The sequence below is a fragment of the Misgurnus anguillicaudatus genome, chromosome 20 (assembly GCF_027580225.2).
Source record: "Misgurnus anguillicaudatus chromosome 20, ASM2758022v2, whole genome shotgun sequence".
In the NCBI taxonomy this organism is placed as follows: Eukaryota; Metazoa; Chordata; class Actinopteri; order Cypriniformes; family Cobitidae; genus Misgurnus; species Misgurnus anguillicaudatus.
Window position 1 is genome coordinate 9,797,120 of NC_073356.2, and position 20,242 is coordinate 9,817,361.

General features: G+C 37.9%; 2 long non-coding RNA genes across 4 annotated transcripts; both read left to right on the forward strand.

Moving 5' to 3' along the window:
- The first annotated feature begins 1,155 nt into the window (after positions 1-1,155).
- LOC141351408 (uncharacterized) lies at positions 1,156-3,243 on the forward strand. Its single transcript, XR_012359668.1, has 2 exons — positions 1,156-2,093; positions 2,819-3,243. It is a non-coding gene; the product is annotated as an uncharacterized lncRNA (long non-coding RNA).
- A 7,320-nt stretch (positions 3,244-10,563) lies between these two features.
- LOC141351395 (uncharacterized) lies at positions 10,564-18,365 on the forward strand. Of its 3 annotated transcripts, XR_012359648.1 has the most exons (5): positions 13,696-13,867; positions 14,241-14,327; positions 14,490-14,528; positions 17,339-17,426; positions 17,579-18,365. It is a non-coding gene; the product is annotated as an uncharacterized lncRNA (long non-coding RNA). The 3 variants fall into 3 exon arrangements; XR_012359649.1 differs by lacking the exon at positions 14,490-14,528 and having other exon boundaries at positions 13,707-13,867; positions 17,579-18,363; XR_012359647.1 differs by lacking the exons at positions 13,696-13,867; positions 14,241-14,327; positions 14,490-14,528 and adding an exon at positions 10,564-10,806 and having other exon boundaries at positions 17,579-18,360.
- Positions 18,366-20,242: the final 1,877 nt, after the last annotated feature.

A 20,242-nucleotide genomic window follows, 5' to 3' on the forward strand; every position in this document is an offset into this window, starting at 1 on the left:
CTGTGACTCGGATGTGGAATTTGTACCACCTGTTCTGAATGCAGAACCATCCAAAAAGGTAATTGTTGTTATGGAAACTTATTTTTTTCTAATTGATAGAATCATATACTCTACTTACTGTATGTTCCCTTGTATGTATTCTCATGTTTTCAAAGTGAGTAATATGTAAAATACGTAAAATGCGTCTTGCCAAATTTGCCAGGCACCATTTCCTCTTGATGTTCTAGAGGTGCATGCAAGCACATGTGAAAGGTAAGAGTGGTTAAACTATCCTATGTTCTGAAACACATCAGGTTATTGCAGAATAAAATATGAAATACAGATCTTTTGAACTTCATGTAATTAACTTTTTGTGATTAATTGCAAAATTTCTCATTATTATGTGGTGGGTGGTGAGGGCTAGCAAAGCCTTCTCTCCTGGCCTAAACACTATCTGAATCACTGATTTACATTTTGTAATACATTTTTCATAAATGTGTATTGAATGAATCCCATAATTGTCTCTTATCTTTACCTCATAGCGTCATGCTGCTTCCAGTGGGGTATTATATAATAAGCATTTATTCAATCAGATTTCGAGATGGTGACCATAGACTTCCATAGTAGGAATAAAAAAATATGATGGAATTTAATGGGTACCGTCAACTGTGTGCTTACCATCATTTATCAAAATAACTTTTCAAAATATTTTTCCTACTATGGAAGTCAATGGTCACAATCTGCTGTGTGTTTTACCATAATTTCTCAAAATATCTTCTTTTGTGTTAACGTAGTCGCAGATTCACTGAACACTATTCGATCTTCCCCGGCAAAAAACAGAACTGACTGTAATGTATGCCATGACAGATTTTGAAGGCAAAAATCCTGTTAAAATCGTTGATTTCCTTCAGCATAAAAATTTGGGTAAGAGCATGAGGCATGCTGTACGGATTGACATGTTTGGCGGTGATTATTCCTGTGTCAACTGCTTCGGTCGAACAGACATTTTCAGCCCTAAAACAAATAAAAACTTATGCCAGAAATACTACTGGACAGTCTTGACTTTCAGCATTAGCCTCTATGGGGATAGAAAAGGACATAGTAATCAAACTCTTCTTGACCAAAGATAGAAGGGTGGATTTTGTTTACAGATAATCCACAGGCTAATTTGGTGAGTTTAATGCATTTTATTTAGTAAGCAAATGATATTTGTAAAATGTACATTTTGTGAATATCACTTTGTTAAGTAACACTTTAGAATACGGATCCATTGTTAATGATTAACTACACAGGAACAAATCAGTAATGCAGTATTAACAATCTAGAAACTACTGTTAACTAACAAGAAACTCTGATTAACAAATTGGTAAGTAATAGCACACAGATGAATGTAGTTCACTATTAACTAATCAATAACTACTATTTGTTCATACTTCCCAAAGAACTACTGAGAAGTTTTATAGTTCATGCAAACTAAACGACAACTAATGGAGGACCAATGACTAACACTACATTAACACGTTTACTACTGTAAACAAATACACAAGACTGTTTACATTATCAATAGGTAATAGCAGACTTGTTCTCATTTAAAGACTACTGGAACTTTTAGATTCGTCAACCATCTAAATGCCATACATACATACAGTGTGTGCAAAAGACTACCCAGTCTCACAAAGTTTTGTGATATAGTCACGTATTTTTTTAATTCTTTTTTCGTGATATTATCACGAATTTCCGCGTTTTTTCGTGATCCTATAACGAGTTCCTGTTTTCGTGTGATTATCACGTATTGGTTACTCAACTGCTTTTTACTATTTTTAATCCATTGTGGCTTCGGTGTTGGTTGCCCCTAGTAGGCATGGTTATGCTGAAGTATCGAGACTCGTGCGTTCGGAGAGAAATAACGCGCGATCCACTGTGGCAATGGAGGAAGGTACATGTGCTGTCTTTCTAAAGTTTGTAATATCACAGATTGATGGCATAACCGGTGAATAAATAACAGAGTGATGAGCGAAGAGAGGTTTTCGGGTTGGATTGACTACAGGTGGTGTATGATTGCATCCGAGTTTGCGGATATATGACGAGTCCAATGATGTGCCTCAATAAAGATTGTAAGTCACTCTTGCTTATTATTCGGTCTTATCTTATTATCTGAAGTATTGTCGGGTATATTGTTGTAAGTATTTATTCAGATTGGATAACATAGCTGCAATGTTTCAACCCTATATCACGAAATTGCGTGACTATTTCACGCATGGACCAGCGTGAAAATGTCACGCTTTGCCGCGTTTGAGCGTGAGCATGTCACGCTTTTCTGTTTGTGTCACTGTCACATATTGGTTACTCAACTTTTTTGTCCTATTTTCAAACCATTGTCGCTTCGGTTTAGGGTTAGATTTGGTGCTTGTGTTATTTGTCACTTTAAGAATTGGTTTTTTAAAAAAAAGATACAAGACTTATTCTTTTATATTTTCTAAACTTTACCCAATTGTCACCTGACGTTGGGGTTAGAGTTTGTTTAGGTAAGGATGTCATTTTATGTAAATCTAACCCTAAACCGAAGCGACAATGGTAAGAAATTAGGACAAAAAAGTTTATTTACCAATACGTGACAGTGACACAAACAGAAAAGCGTGACATGCTCACGCTCAAACGCGGCAAAGCATGAATTTTCACGCTGGTCCATGCGTGAAATAGTCACGCAATTTCGTGATACTGGGTTGAATGTTTTATATATTTATACATCAGATGCGCGTCTCACATGTTTAACCTTTTAAGAGCAATATTATAAAGTAACCATTGTCTTACAAATGGCGCTTTATTTGTTTTCTTCTAGAAACACATCACACACACACACACACCGACATACATAAAAATCCCGGATGTCACGAGCAACAACAGAATATCATCGCAATGAACTCCAATCCCTTCATTTACAAAGCAACGCGTCTGAGGTACACCTATTCAACTCTACACGTGAGGATTTCCACCATACTGAGGAGCATCTCTATTTCAACTCAACGGGTTACATCAAGTAGACATTCCCTGAAACTATTGGGACTTTGCTATTAATCATTGATCTTGCTTTTCATTATTCATTACCAGATCTCCAATTAATATTTTTTTATCTAACTTTGTTATTTCTGTATTATTGTTATTGTTGTTATGCAGGATTACACTTTGTTTTGTTCATTTATTTGAATGCTTTATTATCCTCAATGATTCATATTTAAAATACACTGATACACTTGAGATATTGTACATTGTGACTCTGGCTCTTTACTGTCTTCGTGGTCCCTGGGCATTGGTTATTTGCCTAAGGTGATTATTACCGGAATATTAAGTAGTGCATTGTACAGTCTGCCAAACACATATATATTTTTTGATAATAATTTTATAATCACTGTTTTATGTATGATTTGAATCAGTGTTCTAAAGTGAAGATCACGGTAACACACTAGTAATTACTTTAGAATGATGTAGTAACACTTGAGTCATTACTAGGGGGTTACCATGATCTTCACTTTAGAATACTGATCCCAAAAATTAGTAATTACTTTAGAATGATGTAGTAACACTTGAGTCATTACTAGCGGGTTACCATGATCTTCACTTTAGAATACTGATCCCAAAAAAATAGTAATTATTTTAGAATGATGTAGTAACACTTGAGTCATTACTAGCGGGTTACCATGATCTTCACTTTAGAATACTGATCCCCAGGGGCATGTCTAGAGGGGGGGCATGGGGTGGAACCGGCCCCCCTTGGAATATGATTGGCCCCCCCTGGTGCCCCCCCTCCAATCTCATTGGGCCAGCTAGATTTACTCTCAACCTGAAAATGCCCACCGCACCATTGGACCAGAGGGCTGTCAATCACTGTTTGATTTGAGACTCACGCGAAGACGAAGCGAGCACAGTACTTGCGCGTTTTTAAAACAGGAGGAAAGAGACACCACGACACCCACCGCACCATTAGACCAGTTGTCAATCACTGTATGATTTGAGACTCGTGCGAACGCGAAGAAGGAGGGCGCCCCGCCACAGACTCAACACTGGCACAAATCAACACAAATCAAATAGATTTTTCATGATTACCATTTACATTTTATTTTACTATTTAAAACGGCTTCGTTCGCTTTTGCAAGCGCTCAGCAGCGCCTCTCTCTCTCTCTCTCTCTCTCTCTCTCTCTCTCTCTCTCGAGTGCACGCTTTCTCACTGCTGCGTGCCGAACCTTGACAGTGCCTCTCTTATATGACACTGAGTGAAGGAATTAAAAGTTGGCGGTGTTTTCCACCTGGGTTCCTCCGTGTCCTTGTCTTTTCACGTAAACGTTATCAGTCAACAGATGTTACTGACAGAGAAGATGGTTGATCGAGTATCATGACTTAACGAAAGGTTAGTGTTTTCCCACACACACACCAGTTATCTGTGCACGAGCTCTCTCTCTCCCTCCCTATGGTGCGGTATGCGCGCGCGCCTAACAGTATTCTCTGATATTTTTTAATTTGCGCTGAATTGTCTGTGCTGTACGCTATCTACAATAAAACTATCACTCGCATTTAAAAGCGCTCATAAACACAATCAGATGAGAAGAGCAACCCTGCATGACACACACAGGTAATCCAAAATCACCTCATATCAGCTCTTCAATGTAAAGTGTATCAGGCAATGTCGCATTTAAATCAGGAATTTAGCAGTATAAAGTAACAGCAGGTTGGATTAAACACGAGGTGTTATTGGGTCGTGTTTAGTCACTATTTTAAACTCTTTCTTTATGTCTGACAACAGAACATATAATATGTAAAAATAGCATTTAGTTGTGTTAAAACACAATATAATAAACAATGAAAGTCGAAAAACACATTTTTAAGTAGGCTAATATTTTCCCAAAATCCTAATATGTCAGAACGTTAACTAATACCAGCTACACGCAATTTAGATAGCCTACTTAAAGGAGTAGTTTACTTAATTTAAATGGTCATATACCTAAACTTGTTTCAAACCTGTATGAGTTTCTTTCTTCTGCTGATAAACAAAATAGAAAAGAGTTAAGAATGTAACCAACATGAGTAACCAACATGACTTCATATGTAGGAACAAAATAACATGCAGTCAATGGGGTTCATCAACTTTCTGATTCTTCAAAATATTTTATTTTGTGTTCAGCAGAAGAAAAACTCATACAGGTTTGAAATAACTTTAGGATGAGTAAATTATGACAATTTATTTAAAGTGAACTATTCTGGAACAGAACTGTGTTGTCTAATCCATGCAAAATACAAAAAATTAATACCATCTATATTAGAGCATGTGGCATTGCACAAGAACCATGCTTAATATTTTCTAAACCAGTATTTATTTTCATTTTAATTTTCTGATTGGCCCCCCCTGACTGGTTCTTGGGCCCCCCTGTGCCCCCCCATTTATAAAATCCTGGAATCGCCCCTGCTGATCCCAAAAAATAGCAATTACTTTAGAATGATGTAGTAACACTTGAGTCATTACTAGCAGGTTACCATGATCTTCACTTTAGAATACTGATCCCAAAAAATAGTAATTAATTTAGAATGATGTAGTAACACTTGAGTCATTACTAGCGGGTTACCGTTATTCATATAGTAGTTAATGGAAAGCTAATCTTAAAGGGGATAATCTTAACCATTCACAGACTATTCACATATGAGCTTGAAGCCATACATAAAACATATTTTTTGACAGGTAAGAAAAAAAATCACTGTATAGGCATTTGGATGGTTGGTGAATCTATAAGTTCCAGCAGTCGTTCAATGATTCAATGAGAACAAGTCTGCTTTTACCTATTGATAATATAAACAGTTTTGTGTATTAGTTTACAGTATTAAATGTGTTAATGTAGTGTTAGTCATTTGTCCTATATTAGTTATCGTTTAGTTTTGCATGAATTATGAAACTTATCAGTAGTTCTTTGGGAAGCATGAAAAAATAGTAGTTACTGATAAGTTAATAGTGAACTACCACATTCATCTGTGTGCTATTACTTACCAGTTCGTTAATCAGAGTTTTGTGTTAGTTAACAGTAGTTACTAGATTAATATTGTTTAATTACTCATTTGTTCCTGTGTAGTTATTCATTAATTATGGATCCGTATTCTGAAGTGTTACCCTTTTTTAAATAGTAAACCTTAAAAAAAAAAAAATTTCTTTGAATAACAGACTGTCAACAAAGTAATTTGTTATACTTTTGATTCTTCAAAACACTTGGTAAGCTTTTTCAAAAAACATTTATACGATTTCTTAAGCAAAAAAAAAAGATTTTGACTTTCAAATGCCTTTCAAACAGTTTACTGTATAATATTTGCTGCTTCTCATTGTGTAGTGTCTTTTTAAAATAAAGTAAAATTTGACACTTATTTCTTGAGGTGTAAAATCCAGTAATTTCTATTTTACTTTGCAATTAAACTGTTGATGTGTTTCTATTGCCGTGACATCATAATGATGGTATTACGAGATGAATTAATTCAGGACACCATTGAAGGCCTAGGTGTGAAATGCACGGACCACCACTGCAAATAATCCGTAGGCTAATTTGGTGAGTTTAATACATTTTCTTTTTATTAGTAAATGCTTAATAAAACCTATTTGCATTATCCTTGAACAATACAATGTCAACAAAATAATTTGGTATACTTTTGATTCTTCAAAATTGATATGCTTTTTCAAGAATCATTTATGGGATTTCTTTTGCAAAAATAGAGTTCAGAGATCGAGAATAGACTTAATTTCAAATACCTTTCAAACGGGTTCCTGTTTTATATTTGCTGTGTCTCATTTTGTAGTGTATTTTATAATAAAGTAAATGGTGACTGTTATTCCTTGAGGTGTAAAATACAGTTATTTCTATTTTACTTATTTGCAATTTAACTGTTGATATGTTTCTATTGTCATGGCGTCATAATGATAGTATTACGAGATGGATTGATTTATGAAGGACAGGATTGAAGGCCTAGGTGTGAAAAGCACGGACCACCACTGATATGTATGTATGTATATATAAACGTGATTGAGTTAGGTCATTTTTTCCAGCCTTGATGACATCCTGCAAAATCTAGCTGAACAGGTGGACAACTCTCAGACATTCTCAGTCTGTGTCACTCGATCTAACTTCTTTCACTGTGCTCTTCAACAATGTAAAAGACAAAAGAAAAGCACCCCAAAATGCTTCCTTAAAGTTTGTTTTGTTGGAGAGGCAGGTATAGATACAGGCGCAATAAAGATTGAGTTCCTTACCAGTAACTGTCTTTCATTCTTTTGGTGTACAACATGTTAACAACATATCTCGTTGATATTCTGTTCTTGTGCTTTTTAACTTTAGTGCACTTATGGATTTTGGCAGACCTGATGAATGGAATTGGATTGCGCTACTTTGAGCCTGGCCCTTGACAACAAGGGAAATAATCCTATATACTCAATAAGTGCCCTGGAAGAGAGCTACTTCAGGTTTTAAGAAAACCTTTTAATTGCATCAACTTTTACTTATATATTTTCTGTGTGTGTGTGTGTGTGTGTGTGTGTGTGTGTGTGTGTGTGTGTGTGTGTGTGTGTGTTATGCCTATCTTGCTACAGGAGATTTTGACCATTTGGTGTTAACCCCTGAAGATGTCACAGATGTAAAAAGGTATAGCAATTTCCTAATAAAACTAAGGTCTAGTCCTGTCTTAAACTAATCCCTGTCCGGGAAACCACCCCTATGATTTTGAGATGGAAGCTGCATTGTTGGGTTTTTGATGGGTTGGGTTGCAAGTGGTTGTTTTTGTAGTAGGTTGTCATCACTTGGAGGGCACTTTCCAGAACAGCCACAATCTTCTGGAAGTTCTCCTGTTAAGTGGTAATGCAGAGATCATCCGCATACAATAAAGCAAGTGGTTGGTCATTAGTATAGATGTTGAAGAGGAGGGGGGCCAGTACACTGCCTTGTGGTAGACTGTTCTTTTGGGCTTTCCATTTGCTTTTCTTGTCATTTAATTGGACAAAGAAGCACCTGTTGTTGAGGAGGCTTTTGATGATTTGACACAGGTCAAGGTCACAAGTCATGTCAAAAAGTTTCCTTATCATGGTGTGGTTCCTGACAGTATCGTAGGCAGCAGTAAGATCTATGAAAGCTGCTCCATTAATAAGTTTACACTCAAAACCATTCTAAATATGTTGGGTGAGTTTCAATAGCTGCCCAGCACAGGAGCGCCCAGGATGGAAACCAGCTTGATCTTTAGTAAGCTTAGAGTATATAACTGACAATAGTAATAACATCTCATAGAGCTTGTATGTGACACAGAGTAGTGAAATTGGTCTGTAGCTCTTTGGGGATGATGGATACTTTCCAGGTTTAAGAATTGCGATTATCTTGGCTGTTTGTTGGTGGTCCAATACCGCTGTCCGGTGGTATTCTCCTGTGGTTCTGCGTCGGTTTTGGTCTGGATGCATCCATTTGCCACCAGCTGTGCTGCAACTGAGTTTGCTGTGACTGTTGTGATCTGGGGAGGTGTGGTATGATCTTCGCAGAGGCGGCGGATTGTGGCCCATGCCTTCCTGCTGTTTTGGGTCATGTTGGTGCTTTCTAACAGCTCCTTCCAGACTAGCCTTCGGTCTTCCCCTACTTGGTTCAGCAGGGTCTCTCCAAGTTCCATGGTGATAAGGGAGAAGGGGTCCTCGTGATATGCCTCATGGTAGGCTTTCAATAAGTCACTAGATGTTTACAACAGCCCGGAGATGTACTCGGTTTGGCATCCTCTTGGTATATGTCGCCTGGCTGACCTTTTCAACAGGTCTTTAAACATGTTGTAGTTGTTGGGGTGTGATGGAATGCTGGAGATGGAGTTTTCAATCTCCTGTTGGAACAGCAGCTTGTCTACCCTCCGCAGATTAAACTTTCTGCGGAAGAGGACGATAGTTGCTTGGAGAACAGATTGGATTGTTATGGTGACTGGCCAGTGTTGCATATGGGGGATAGGATTCAGGACAGATTTCACCACTTTCGATGTTAGTTCACTGCTCACACAGACAAGATCTGGGTTATATCCTTGTTTCCATCTGCCGTTGTGAAACGAATTTGGTAGTTTAGCGTTAACCTCTTACGCGTCGTCCTATACTTTAGAGTGGGGGGGTGAAAAGTTGAAGTGCATCTTCAAATGAATATAACTCTGGCACTTTTTGGTCTAGAGGCCTAATCTTGGTCTTGTTTTAAAGAGGACAATTCAAGGTTTTTGACTGAAGTGTAACCAGGTGAAAATATTTAACAGAAAAATTGTTATAGCAGTTTACATTTATTTTAATAAATAAAAATAATCCAATAACATATTAATTTTATTGAAAAAATTATTAAAAGTTAAATTTTTAAAAAAAGTAATAATGTAAACATGAAGCCATATGTCTCAAGCAGTTGTGATCCAAATTTCAAGTTAAAATCACAAAAAATGAGGTTTGTGTTACAGTTTTAGTGGTTTTAACAACAACGGCCAGTAGGTGTCAACGGTTTGCTGCATACTCTTGTCATAAATGAATCAATTACTTTCACTGCATTATTTTTACTGCTAAAACATTTTGAAATATGAAAACTACATTCTAAGAGCTTTCCAATGATATATAGTTTGTCAACATTTTTGAAGATTTATAATAGGATATAGCATTATGAATAAATAATAATAATATGCATTCCTATGGGGGGGGGGTGTAACAAAAAACTGTCACAACAATTATTTCTATCATCAGATGACTTTGACATATGAAAACTACATTCTAAGAGTTTTCCAGTGATATATAGTTTATCAAGATTTTTGGGGTTTAGGGTGGGGGTTTAGTGTTAGAAAAATGTAAAAACATATTAGGCCTACATGTGGGCCCGTGACCTTTTTGAAACTGATTTTCACTACGTCATTTTTTTCTCAAAATGGTAAAGATATATGATAACTACACTCTTAGAGCTTTCCAATGATATATAGTTTGTCAAGATATTTTAGGTTTAGATAGGGTATTTGTGTTACCAATATATAATAACAACATGGGCCCACCTGTGGACCTGTGGCATTTTAGAAAATGGCTCTCACTATGTAATGTCTTTCCCAAAATTCTGATGATAAATGGAAACTACACCCTTAGAGCTTTCAAACGATATATAATTTGTCAGGATTGGATAAGAATTCACATGGAAAACACTGAAGTAAACGTAGGCGCCCCACTGGCGAGACAGTGACATTTATCAGGATATAAATGTTTTGAGGCGCACTCTCTTCATAAATGAATCAATTACTCTCCCTACATAATTTATTTTATAAAACACTGCTGAAATATGTATTCTAGAGGCTTAGACCTTTCCAACAATATATAGTTTGTAGTGATAGATTAACATTTACCTCAACAATATTGAAGTAAACTTAGGTGTCCCGTATACGGGACGGTGACGCTTAACAGTTAATAATAAACTTTATTTTATATAGCGCCTTTAAAGCGCTTTACAGAATTATTAAATATAAAGTACACATACATCAAATTTAAGAACATATAAAAGAAGATGCATACAAAGGGAATAAAATCACTTCCCAGACAGCACGTTCAGTCTTACCGACGTTGGCTATTGGAGGGCACCAGCGGCAAAGTGTCGGTTGGGGTTTTTCCCCTGCACACAGAATAAAAGTAGGTGGGTAAACGATCGGCGCGATGAGTCTGCAGCCCACTACTCTCTGGAGATCGGCAGAGGAACCGTGAGCAACCTTTTTGCCGATCGCGCTTTTTTTCTTCACAAGATCTACGCAGTTGTTGGACCACATCAAGCCGGCAGTGTAAGCGCGAAGGTATGTTGATTAAATATGATTGTGGAAATGTTTTCGATAAACGAATGACAGAAATTGGCGTTGGAGGCAACGTTACATGTTTTTAAACTTGGTTTGTTGTTATAACTGTTGACTTGGGGTGCGTTTCCCAAAACCATAGTTGCTAACCTGTTGTGTTAGCACGTTGGTTGGCAATGGGAAATAAGCAACATGGTTTTGGGAAACGCACCCCTGGTTAGTTATTATTAATATGTTCGCGTATTAAATATTTTTCAGTGAGTTATTTTAGACAGTATTTTAGACGTGAGGGGATCGTTCGGTAAACAGCCAGGTAAACGGTCATAAATTGACGGACTGTCTTTTGTCTACACAAAAATGACATCTGTCATTTTATAATATCAACCCCTTACACTATAAATGCTTTTTTAATGATTTTGTCTAACTGACATGCTTAAAATTAAAGGCAGCTCTTGTTGTGCGTTTTTATGGTAACGTTAAAAGTAGACCTGTCAATCAAAGAGCTAGTTTAGTACAAGTGCACAGCCACTGTAGACAGTCATACAAAGTGGTTATGAAGTAATAAAGTGATAGTAAGTAAGTGTTTTTGGACACACACCTATTCATAAAATAGAGCCTTTAATTAACTTTTGTAATTTAAGCAAAATAAAATGTCTTTTCTGTTTTTTTCACTCAGGTAAATATGATGAAGGCATGGCTTGGTGGCCTCCAGACCGCATTTCGGCCACGGAAGTGTTGTTGTTCCCCAGTGGTTCTAACCTGTTAGCAACTCAGAAAGTTTATTAAAATGGGTTCCCAGCATCAAAATGTCTGGTTGTTGCGTTTGGTTGCACTTATAATATACTAATATACGTATATATGTATCTGGCAACTTTATATTTGGCCATCTGCTAACGTCTTCTATCCACTCCACTATAGTACATGGATCTGGTAGATTTGTTGAAAAAGTCGATGAGTCAACTGTGTGCGCATACGTTGCCACATCATCATTGTGTACAAAGACTAAAAGGGTCTATAAAGACTCATACAAAATACTCCAAAGATTTTTCAAGAGGACATCACCCAACCCATCTAAAGGATGGAAACAATAGTCTTGTTGAATACTACATGAGACAAGTAAGAGTGGGGGGCTATGGTGTTCTGATGTTACTCATTGTACTTTCTATGTTCGATGTGATCAATATGAAAACTAATCTTTGTAAAAACTTTTCATTTACAGACCATCGTGACTTAGATCACCATCAACACTATCATCATCCCCTGCATCGTGCCCTTCATCAGACACCCAAAATGCTCCACAAACATCACAGGTGAAAAAGAAGAAAACGCACAACAAACCTTCCAAAACACCCTCCTACCTATGGCTGGAAACAACATAACAGCTGGCAAGTTGAATAACTATTTTGACCTTAAAGGCTTATATTTTTTATCTTATTCACTGTATCCCCATAGTTAGATAAGTGCATACATACCCCTTTCATCTCTGTGCGTGCCGTAACTCTGTCTGACGCACCCACCGCTAGCTTAGCTTTGCACAATGACTTGAAGTAAATGGCTCCAGCTAGCATGCTGCTCCCAATAAGTGACAAAAAATTGCCAACTTTTTCCTATTTATATGTTGTGATTTGTATAGTCACAACATGTACAAATAACAAGGTCATGTGAGACACAGCCATCTATTAATCATATACATACAAGGAACTATATTCTCAGAAGGCAAAGCACGGCTACTTGGGTGCAGTGATTTGCTAGCAGCACCTGAGAAACCCCCGGTGAGGAGCAGAGAGTTCGGTCAGAGTTGGGCAATTACTCCGCCCAAGTAGCAAGTCTTTCACCTTCTGAGAATATAGTTCCTAGTATGTATTAAAAGATGGCTGTGCCATGACCTTGTTGTTTGTACACGGTGTGACTAAACAAATCACAACACATAAATAGGAAAATCTTGCCGTTATTTTGTCACTTATTGGGAGCAGCATGCTAGCTGGAGCCATTTACTTCTTTTAAGTCTTTATGCTCAGCTAGGCTAGCGGTGGGTGCGTCAGACTGAGTTATGGCACGCACAGAGATGAAAGGGGTATGTATGCACTTATCTAACTCTGGGGGTTACTGTGAATGAGCTAAAAACCCTCAAAAGTCGGCGTGTTCCTTTAAGTTTCCATATGTCCATTAGAAAATTAAAGGGATAGTTCACCCAAAAATGAAAAATAATGTCATTAATGACTCATCCTCATGTCGTTCCAAACTTTTAAGACCTCCGTTTATTTTCGGAACACAGTTTAAGATGTTTTATATTTAGTCAGAGAGCTTTCTGACCCTCCATTGAAAATCTATGCACGATACTGTCCATGTCCAGAAAGATAATAAAAACATCATCAAAGTTGCCATTTGACATCAATGGGTCAGTTAGAATGTGTTGAAGCATCCAAAATACATCTTGGTCCAAAAATGACGAATTTATTCAGCATTGTCTTCTCTTCCATGTCTGTTGTGTAGCGCATGTGTCTGACTAAAGTCTCGTGACTCAGATGGCGTGTTATCCTCAGATATGTTTGTGAATTTTTTTTCACATTTACAGCATTTGTCTCCCTCAGACTGTAAACGAAGCTCGGGCACACCAAAAAAAAGCGGGGACGCACCTAATAACATCAGCCACGTCGTACGTCAGCTGCGTCACTGCAGTCATGTGACTTTAGTCTCATACTTGTTATTATGCCTGATAAGAATTTGTAATCTTTGTGTTTAAACATTTTTCGAATTTTAATCCTTGTTTTTAAATGGCCATGACAGTGACAAAAAGGAAGCAGCCTTCTCTAGCCCACTCAAGTTTCCATCAAAGGAGCAAACCTAGAAAGACATTTTATGTGTATAATGCTGCACTTCTCATACAGCGAATATCAGATGTAGATATCTAAGGTGCAAATTTTATGGTTGATGTGCCTTTTTGATCATCTTTCTGTTGTAACCTTTTTTAATCTTCTTGAAGTGTCAGTAAGAAGAAAGCTGGCTAACCCTCCCACCCCTTGTTTAACTCCTCCAGCCCATCCCACATCATTGTAGAGTGAAGGTAAGTGTACCCTATATAGTAACATGCATCAGGTCCCTAAATTCAAGCAGACACAATGTACTCCACAGGTCCACAGCACATACCATAGTTTGATGTTCCAGAGATATGATTTTTGAGTTTATATTAGTAGTGTGATCAGTAAACCAAGGTTTTCTGTCTTTCCAAGAGACTGTGGTTAAAATTCAGAAAGAGGCGCAGAGAACTGAAGGCTTTCCTGACTATAAGCCATTTAAAACGCAGACAATGAAAACACTGACACGTGTGTGTGTAGAAATGTGTGGCAATTACTCAGCCCACTGACATTAGTTTATCTAATTGTGATAAACGTGACTTACTGTTCACTCCAATAATTTCGTTTTTCTGTATTTTCTAGTGACACCGAATAATAACGAAGGCCTGTGTGCTTTGCAGCAGCCCCCACGTCACCCTCTTCCAGTGCTCCGTCAGAGGACTGACGATAGTAAGATATTTTACATGTAATGTATGATACTGCACTTTTTACTCAGAACATCATACTGAGGTAGTAAAAGAATACATTTCAGAATAATTCAATAGCAAATGAATTAGGGCCAGATTTTAAAATCAAGCTGGATCTGGGCCATTTGTGTTTTTTCCATTTAAGTGATTACATCAGTGAATGAGGACCTTCTTCGTACTGAATGTAAGTTTCCATTAAATATGTGATGCATAGACCCTTTTACAGCCCACGTGATCAAATAGTTTGCGCGCGCATTTCGGCAACGGAAGTGTTGTTGTTCGCCAGTTGTTCTAACGTGTTAGCAACTCAGAAAGTTTATTAAAATGGTTTCCCAGCATCAAAATGTCTGGTTGTTGCGTTTGTTTGTACTAATATAATATACTAATATACGTATATATGAAGAGTTTGGTTCCAAAACTCAATAAATGCCATTTTCGGAAAAAATGAGTTACTGCCAGAATCAGTATTCTATCAGGTCAGTAATAAAAAGTAAATTCTTAATTTTACGCAAAATCCAATATACGCCGTGTTATTCTGTAAACTTTTCTCTCTTTTTTTCCCAAAATGCAATAAACGCCACTCCTCCTTTTCTACAGAATGCCATAAATCCGCTCCACAGATTGCAGCGCACCATTCCAATGTAAACAAACAATGGCGGCGCGCTGAGTACACAGGATTCTAGTTTTCCTCATCTACTTTGTACTTCGTGATCAACAAACAAACAAAAACAAAATAATACTTTAATAGCATTGATAAACCTGTGATGGTTTTCTGTGACGGGAAAGAAACGTAAGCCATCAACATCTAATAATTTACGCAAGAGACACTCGGGAGACGGGTGCTTGCTTGCCCGGGCCGACAGCATCAAGTCTCTGTCATGCTAACACATTGACCCCAGCGGATCTTATGAAAAAATTTCCATAATTTTACTCAAAGTCAACGATAATCGAGCAGGACCAAAACATTTTACAGCTGATCGCTGTGAAAAACGTTAAGCGACGACATCAAGTATACGCACAACCAGCGCAACGTCATAGAATGTCTCTGAACAGGTTCACGCCCACTTTTGGGGGAAATCGCACTAGACGTTCCATTGGCCTCCATTCAAAACAGCGGAACAAAGCAACCCTCGCACACAGCCGGCAGGCGTAAATAACTTATGAAATCACTCAGATTAAACATGTTGAGTAATTATCTGTCCACCCTGCCGGCCATAGAGCGCGAAAGATACATTAACATATTTAATTTGGTCAATATAAAAACATGTCTCTTTCATTCTCCCAGCATCAAATTTGTGTAACAACGCTCCCTATTGGTCAGAGGTGTTTTACCCGGACATTTACTCAAGTACCTCATCGAGTCAACAGGGAAGCAAGTGAAGGATTTTACTTCGTATTTAAAAGTTACTTCGTATTTATTTATTATGTCTTTATATTTAGAGTAATGAGTGCACTTTTCCGTCCAGCCATACAACTAACTGGCTTAGCGATATTTCCAGCAATCACTGGATGGCGTTGTTACACAAAATTTGACGCTGTGAGAATGAAAGGGACATGTTTTTATATTGACCAAATTAAATGTGTTAATGTATCTTTCGCGCTCTATGGCAGGCAGGATGGACAGATAAATACTCGACATGTTTAATCCGAGTGATTTCACAAGTCACCCACGCCTGCCGGCTGTGTAAAAACGCCGCCCCGCTCCGCCACTTTGAATGGAAGCCAATGGAAGCGCTGCTTTTTTATCCCCCGAAAAGGGGCGGTGACGAAATTTACAGTCAAGTTCCCGGATGTGCCGGTAGTCCGTATAACCGCATCAATGACTGTGTTCTTAATATCACAAAGTAAGTGTTTTGATTAATGCCATTAATGTTTATATTTTTTATTAGTGTATACCCCTAGTCAACTAAATGAAAAACATGGCAAAGATGAATGCACATTTATAAAGGCTATTGATTCATTAGATTTATAGCATTTTGAATAAAAACTTGTCATGAATTTATTGCATTTTGTGGAAATAATAATAATTTTTTTGTAATAAATCTTTGAAAATCAAGTTATGGATTTGAATTTTTTTATGTTTTTATAACCTAAAGATGCTGTGTGAAAGTTTGTAACAGAAAATAGTGGTTTTCATCTTGTCACTTTCTTGGTATAGAAAACACGTTTTTAACAAAATTTGTCAAAATGGATTTATTGGGTTTTGGAACCAAACTCTTCATATGTATCTGGCCACTTATATTTGGCCTGTCTGTGTTACTTTATATTCTCTGTCTGTGTTACTTCACTGCTGATTCTTGCCATACTCCCGTTGCCAAACTGCTCGTGCATACGTTGCCATGTCACCATTGTGTACAAACAGTAAATGGGTCTATTGGGTCTTTAAACTTGTGGCTGTAAGCGCACTTGAAAAGTTTTAGAGCAAAAAGCCTACATACTGTTTAGAAGTTTCACAATCTAATTTTATCATTTCATAGTGACAACCGTTAAAGGAATAGTCTACTCATTTTCAATATTAAAATATGTTATTACCTTAACTAAGAATTGTTGATACATCCCTCTATCATCTGTGTGCGTGCACGTAAGCGCTGGAGCGCGCTGCGACGCTTCGATAGCATTTAGCTCCAGCGCTTACGTGCACGCACACAGATGATAGAGGGATGTATCAACAATTCTTAGTTAAGGTAATAACATATTTTAATATTGAAAATGAGTAGACTATTCCTTTAATTGGCAGCAGGAAGATAAATATGAAGGGCTGGGCTCTCCTGAACATAAGCTGTTTAGCATGCAGATCAAGAACACACTGAGACAGGCACACACACACACAAAATACACAGCGCACACACAGCACAGTCCTACATAAAATGGGGAATGACAAAAATGACAGAAAAAGTTTTAGAACCACTGCTGTGGGGTCACTTGTTTAGCTCTGTTAGTTGGACCTGGGTGATGCTGTTCTTTGTGTAACGGGCCTTTTTCTGTATTTCCTAGTGCCACAAGATGATTGGCAGCAAGACACACCCAGTGATGAAGGGATGTGCTCTCCTTAAATCACAGCCTATTCATCAGGTACTCCTGAGTAAGTCCTACAATGTGTTGACACAACATGATTTTATTTTTTGCAAAATGCTCTGACTTTTCTGAATTGTCTTTTTAGAAACCATCCACTAAGATATATAGACTTTTGTGCTGTCTTATTTTTTTCTGTTGCTTTATTATTACATTTTTTAGGTGCTGTGTTAAGAAATCCTGCCTACAAAGTTCCACTGAGGCTGATATAAAGATGACTGTGAGAAACTGGCTGCGGCTGTCTGAGCAGAGACAGGAATGGGGGCGGCAAAGGCGGGACAAGTAAGCATCTTAAGTGAAATAATTGATTGGACTGATTCTGGAGTATGACTTATTCTGGAGGGAATTTCTTATTTTTGTTGCAGTTTGCTATGGGACAGTTTCAAGGACAGGGATTAGACTAGTTCTAGACTAAAATAAATGTAAGAGCTGTCCAAACTGAAAACAACTTGCACTGACATATCATAAAATACATCAGTGTCTTTTGTGATGCTTCAAAATGCACACAAGTAATGTTTTTATTAAGACATGTTATTAAAACTAGTTATATTTCAGAGTTAAACTAAGGCCTAGTCCCGGTTTAAGATAATCCCTGTCCGGGAAACCACCCCAAAGTGTAATTTGTGGAGTGTTAAAATAAATGAAACTGCCTTTGCAAAAACAAAGTAAAAAAAAAATTCCAGATGCCCTTCTGTTTTGTTATTTCTCCTGGAAAACTCACTGATCCATTTTTTTCTGTTAGACTGACATTTACCAGGTTGTCATATTGTTTATGAAATACACCCTACACATAACAATCACTTACTTTCAATTTAAACTTTTTTTGTCATAAAACCTGGCAACTCAAAAGGAAGCGGCTGCAGACTGCGCAGCCACGGACGGAGTCTTGCATGCAAGTGGGCTAGTTGCCTACTTCTCAACTAGCTCTTGTCAAATTGTTTGGGAAGAAATTTTATGATTAACACAACATAAACTGTTATTGAGTGTTGATTGTTGTTGATACACAATATGAAATGAGTTAGCCTGCAGGGGTCTCCAACATTGTGAGCAAGGGTTACAACAATATGGATAAAACAATCTGGAGGGCTACTTTTTTATTTATTCTACTCAAAACTTTTTTGTTTTACTTACTGATTTTATTTTATTTTACTTTTTGATATGTTTTAGTATTGTTTAACATGTTAACATACGTAAACCAAGCCAAGTTAATATAAAACATATGTATGTAATAAATAAATATTACAATTGAGACTAATAGAATGTGCTGGCACCATGGAGACCCCTGGCCTAAACAAATCAATTATATAACGGTGGGATCCTGACGCTGGAACAGCTGCTTTATAAGCATGCCTTGACGTTTACAGCGATGCAGCCGAAAATCAGCTGTGTTCAATGGGAGAGCGAAGCGGATCGCGCCGCATATAGGTCATAATAATTAGGGCGGGTTTACGTTGGCTCACGGTCGGCGATCATTCTAATGCCACCATCTTCCCGATATCTTGCCTATTAGCTACCGATCTCCATAAGACATCTCACCGAGGCACTTTATGTCGGGCAAGTACATGCGCCCCAACGTCGGTAAGAGCTAATTTGCTGTCTGGGTTATATGCTAACCTAAAAAAATGAGTTTTAAGTGAGGATGTAAAAATACTCTGTCGAATCTCAATGAGAAGAGTATTCCAGAGCCTGGGAGCAAACGAAGAAAATGCCCGGTCACCCATAGAACGTAAGCGTGTTGAAGGAATCATTAAAAAGCCAGAGACAGAGGATCGAAGATTGCGTCTTGGAGGCATATGCAGTTAAAAGTTCAGACAAATAATGGGATCAGGGTCAGGTGTTTCGAATTCATCTCCATTTTGATTGTTCACTTCATAACCCCACAGTGTGCTGTGGGCATTGTAATCCTCAATGCCGATGTGGTATTTCCTTTTGCATCTAACTGGCAGTTCAGGATGGAGGAACGGACTTGGGGGGGGGGGGGGTTATACACTGATGTGACTGGAGGACAACTGTGATGGTTTCTATTTGCCCTTTGGTAATATGGGTGCACACCTCTTTCATGGCTTGGTCTGCTGAATACAGCTGACCCATACTGTCTATGTCGGATCTCAGCCACCAGCTTCATTCCAGGGATTGCTGGTCGGTGTTGTGCAGGGCCGATGTGGGTTTCCTGCATGCACACTATGTCGAAGCATCTGACGTCTGTTGCTAGTATATCTGCCTTGTGTCTGGAGAAACAATATTCAATATTAACTGAGGCGATTGACAGTGCAGGCCCCAAAGGGGGCGAGTATCTGTTACGCTTCAGCATCGTCATCTATTAAATTGCTCGAGTTAGTATACAGATATTGGCCTACTGGTGGTAGTAATATCAGATAAAAAATACCAGTCAGCGTTTCCCAGGCTGCACCATGGGGAGGTTTCTGTATTAGCAGCCCTGCAAAGCTGCAAACCTGACTTAAGTGAAAAAGGCACCTCAAGACACTTGAACAGAAGTATCCAAACTCATTTCAAGATTTTCTTCAGGAACTCGAGGATGATGGTAAGATGTTTTAATTATGCAGATTTGAGTTGCTTAAGTTTTTGTCAGTAAAATTTAAGTTTTACTTTATTAGATGCTGTTCCTGAGCACTTTGCCAAAAGCGAAGACACTAAAGTGGTTTCAAACACCAAGACACTTACAGTTCCGGCAGTCCTGCAGTGGTTAACTGGCCAGGCTCACAAGCCAGTACTACCAAGTGAGAGAAACAATTTTGTGGCACACATGAGCTCATACAGTGAGTTCATACATGTGCTAACTCTGGCTCTGCGTTTTGGGAATGTATT